We start from the raw sequence: 4,932 nt of genomic DNA on the forward strand, positions 1-4,932 counted from the left end.
ATCTTTAAAATTTATATATAAATATATATATATATATCTTAAAATACATAGAGAAATACATAATATATTTTTAAAAGAGAGAGACTTACAAAAGGTAACTTCTCTCTCTGCTGGTCGGTCTGCAAACAAGGAAGTGGGTCTGCAGGCACCGTGACCTTGGACGCCTCAGCCTGCAGCACTGGGAGGAAGCTGTGGTTGTGGTCACAGTAGCCCGAACTGAATAGACAGTGACTGTGGGCTCCCTCACCCCCGGCTTCCTGTTGGCTGTGGGATCGCAGCTCAGTTTCAGAGGAGAAAGGAGAGTGAAGCGCGGATCTGTCCTTGCGGACTTAGAGGTGCTCCCAGCTCCCAGCGGCTCTCTTAGTGCAACCCCCCCCACCCACACCTTCGTCAGTCATCCTATCAGACTCCTCCCGCTGGGGCCCTGAGCGAGGCCACTGGGATTGGGGTGATTTACAGAGGAATCCCCATGCTGGCATTTGGCTCAGACGGAGATCGCTCGCTGAATTTCCTGCCAGCTGAGTGAAACGAGGATTTGTTCTCAAAGTCCAGTTCACTCACAGAAAATAGTGAAGAGATGCGGTATTTCTCGTAGACTTGATAGACAGAGATGAACTTGCCGAGCCCTAGCCGGTGAGGCTCAGTTGGTTGGATGTCGTCCCATGCACCAAAGGATTGCCAGTTCCATTCCGGTCGGGGCACATGCCTGGGCTGCAGGCTCGATCCCCAGTGTGGGGCGGGCAGGAGGCAGCCGATCCATGACTCTCTCTGGTTTCTCTCTCTCCCTCTCCCTCCCTGTCTTTCTAAAAATCAATAAAAACATCTTTAAAAAAGAAAGAAAAAAAAAGATGAGCCCAGCCCACATGGCTAGTGGTTGAGCATCGAACCAGGAGGTCACAGTTTGATTCCGGTCAGGGCATGTGCCTGGGCTGCCGGCTCGATCCCCAGTGGGGGCGTGCAGGAGGCAGCCGATCAATGATTGTCTCTCACCATCGATGTTTCTGTCTCTCCCTCTCCCTTCCTCTCTGAAAGCAATGAAAATATCTTTAAAAATAAAAATAAAAAAGATGAAACCGAGGAGCGGCCACAGCCCCAGCCCCCAGGGCTGCGGAGCTGAGCCCGTTTCTTGCACAGCTCTTCTTGCGCATCTGGGGGCGAAGGCGGTGCCGGGGGAAGATCCGGGAGACCCGTCCTCACGGCCGTGCTCCGTGCGTCTCCCCCTCGCATCTCCCCCGAGAAGGGGCCCGGCTGGTGGCTGGCTGCCAGGCGCTGGGCGCCACAGTGTGACATGCCGTCTGTAGTTCTGTTTCATCTACACGCTGGGGGTGCAGCCCGTCCCCGTGTGTGACCTGCCTGACTAGGAAGAGGAAGGTCGCAACCTGTGCTTAATGGGAACCACAGCAGAAGCCGAGCAGCGGCCACTAATCATTCGCACTAACTCCTTCCCAAATATTTACCGAGCTCCTTCCTGGGTGTGAGTCCAAAGCAGAAGATGGCGAGCCCTTGACCTCCCCCCCCACCCCCCACCTCACCCCGCTGCTCTGTCAGGTCCCCGAAGTCAGAGCTCTCACCGCCAGGGCTCCGGACGGTCTCCAGCGCCCAGTGTGCCTTTGTTATGGGTAGAATCGTGTCCCCCAAAAAGATATGTTGAAATCCTAACCCCCTAGAACCGCAGGATGTGATGTGATTTGGAACCAGGGTCTTTACAGATGCGATGAGGAAAAGGAGGTGATACTGGAGTGGATGGGCCCTCACCGGGCAGGACAGGGCCTCACCCGGCAGGACGGGCCCTCACCCGGCAGGACGGACCCTCACCCGTCAGGACAGACCCTCACCGGGCAGGACGGACCCTCACCCGGCAGGACGGGCCCTCATCTGGATGGGCCCTCACCCGGCAGGACGGGGCCTCATCGGGCAGGACGGGCCCTCACCCGGCAGGGCGGGCAACACGGCACACACACGGGTCGGCTTTGAGCCTTCAGATCCGTGAGGGAAGCATGTCCTATTCTTTGAAGCCACCCCGTTTGTACTGTGCTGTTACAGCAACCCCGGGGAACAGATGGTGTGTCAGGCATGTTTACCGAAGAGATTGAGTAGGCCCTAGGCCACTGACTCTGGGTTCAGCACGCCGACCGGAGACCACACACAGCCTTCCGGCTGCCTTGGCCCAGGGCCTGTGTCCCGGACAGATCGTGGCTCCCAGTGGCCGGTACCAGGAGGCCCGGCTGAGTCAAGCGGGTGTGACCTGCTTGGACCTGGGGAGCTGCCAGGAGCTGTGCAGGTGTGGACCTGACATGGCAATGGGCCGCTTCCAACTCCATCTCTCCAAGCTCTGGCACATCCAGATCACCTGAGAGTTTGTTGTCCTTTTTTCTTCTAGAACAGTGGTTCTCAACCTTCCTAACGCCGCGACCCTTTAATACAGTTCCTCATGTTGTGGTGACCCCCAATTTCATTGTTACAAATTGAACATAATTAAAGCGTAGTGATTAATCACAAAAGCAGTATGTAATTATATATGTGTTTCCCGATGGTCTTAGACAACCCCTGTGAAAGGGCCATTCGACCCCCAAAGGGGTCGCGACCCACAGGTTGAGAACCGCTGCTGTAGATACATACATAGAGCCTGGTGGGCCGTTACTGGATTCATGACATCATCCCAAGACATGGACTTCTGAAAATCCCTTCATTCATTCATTCATTCATTCATTCATTCAATAAATATGTACAGAGCACCTACTGTCTTCCCGGAAATGTTCAAGGCCAGTGATGGCGAACCTTTTGAGCTCGGCGTGTCAGCATTTTGAAAAACCCTAACTTAACTCTGGTGCCGTGTCACATATAGAAATTTTTTTGATATTTGCAACCATAGTAAAAGACATTTTTGATATTTATTTTATATATTTAAATGCCATTTAACAAAGAAAAATCAACCAAAAAATGAGTTTGCGTGTCACCTCTGACACGCATGTCATAGGTTCGCCATCACTGTTTTAGGCAGTGGGGGACATAGTAGGGAGCAAGTCAGACATGCTTTCCTGCCCTCAAAGAGCTGTCACCGCTGTGGGAGGTGTGTCAGTTAGCTAGTGCCGCGTAACAAACCACCCCAAAACAGAATGGTTTCCAATGCAGAACTTGCTCTTTCTCACAGTTCACATCCATCGACTGGGTCGTTCTCCCCACGTGGTGTCGCCTGAGGTCTCTCGTGCAGCTGCTTGTATTTTATTTATGTCTTTATTTTTGTTCATCCTCACCCCAAGATATATTTTCCATTGATTTTTAGAGAGAGTAGGAGGGAAGGAGGGGGGGGAAGAGAGAGAGAGACAGACAGAGACAAAGAGAAACGTGGATGTGAGAGAGACACATCCATCAGTTGCCTCTTACACCCCCCCGCACTGGGGCCGGGCAGCAAGCCTGCAGCCCAGGAACGTGCCCTGGACGGGGATTCGAACCCAAGGCCCTTCGGTGCAGAGGCGGGCACTCTAACCACTGAGCCACATGGTGCCATCTGAGGTCTCTCCTGCAGCTCCTTTCCCAGGGAGCCGGGCTGGGCCAAGTCCCTGGGGCCTTTCTCCCGAAGGACAGGCGGGAGGGACCTCCTCACCACGTGGCGTGGTGGCGGGCGTCCCGGGAACCAGGTGTCAGTTCAGGAAATGGGGAGCGTATTCGTGCAGGGCCTTGTCTGTGATCACCGCCCGTTACAGGGGCTTCGGCGGCACCGGGGTGGGTTATTCTGAGCGCCTGCCTCCCGGGGCCTCTCCCTCGAGGCTCCCTGCTGAGCCACAGGGCCTTCTGCAGCCATACTGGCTGCTTCCCAGGCGGGGGGAGGCCACCCTCTCACCCACAGCCCCCTGGCTTCCCTGTGGCACGGCCAGGACTCGAACCCGGGCCCGCGACAGCCAGCGGGCCCCTCCCCTGCCCTGCTGCCCACTCCCCTGCGGCCACACACAGCTTGAGGCAGATGTGCGGAAGCCAGGAGGTTCCTGGACCAGCGGAGTAAGGGACGTTGACAATATAATTGAACAAGGCCAAACAACTCGAGCGATTTCCAGGCAGCTGATGAGTCACAGGTCTTATCTTCCCTCACCCAGGGCGCGAGGAGCAGATGGTGTACACGTTGCAGACCGGACCCGCCTCAGTCCCCGACCCTCTTCAGGGATGTTACTGATGACCTTTTTTTTAAAGAAAATCCAAGCTTTGCTTTTTTTTTTTTTTAAATATTTTTTATTGTTTTTGTGACAGAGAGGAAGGGAGAGGGATAGACAGAAACCTCCATGAGAGAGAAACATCGGTCAGCTGCCTCCTGCACACTCGCTACTGGGATGTGCTTGCAACCCAGGTACATGCCCTTGACCGGGAACCTGGGACCCTTCCGTCCGCAGGCCGACGCTCTATCCACTGAGCCAACCTCATTAGGGCTGATGACCTTCCTTCAAAAAAACTGACCGGTCCTGGCTGGTGTGTTCGAATGGTTAGAGCACCGGCCCTCACACCGAAGGGTCTCCAGTTCGACTCCTAGTCAAGGGTAAGTACCTGGGTTGCAGGTTCAATCCCCCGCCCTGGTCAGGGTGTGTATGGAAGGCAACCAACTGACACGTCTCTCTCTCTCTCTCTCCCCTCCCCCTCCTTCCCTTCCACTCTCTCTAAAAATAAAAATGGAAAAATATCCTCGGGTGAGGATTAAAACAAAACAAAAAAAGAAACCAACTAGAAAGTAAACCTGACTCCTCAAGACCAGTGGTCGGCACACTGCAGCTCTCGAGCCACATGCGGCTCTTTGGCCCCTTGACTGTGGTCAAGAAGTTCCAATCGCACTGCACGTGGTATTCTGTGGAAGAGCCACACTCAAGGGGCAGCAGTTTGCCGACCACTGCTCGAGGCTTAAGGTATTTTTCTTCACTGTATTTGAAGGATGGATTTCAGAATTTCCTG

The sequence above is a fragment of the Myotis davidii genome, unplaced genomic scaffold (assembly GCF_000327345.1).
Source record: "Myotis davidii unplaced genomic scaffold, ASM32734v1 scaffold464, whole genome shotgun sequence".
Classification (NCBI taxonomy): Eukaryota; Metazoa; Chordata; class Mammalia; order Chiroptera; family Vespertilionidae; genus Myotis; species Myotis davidii.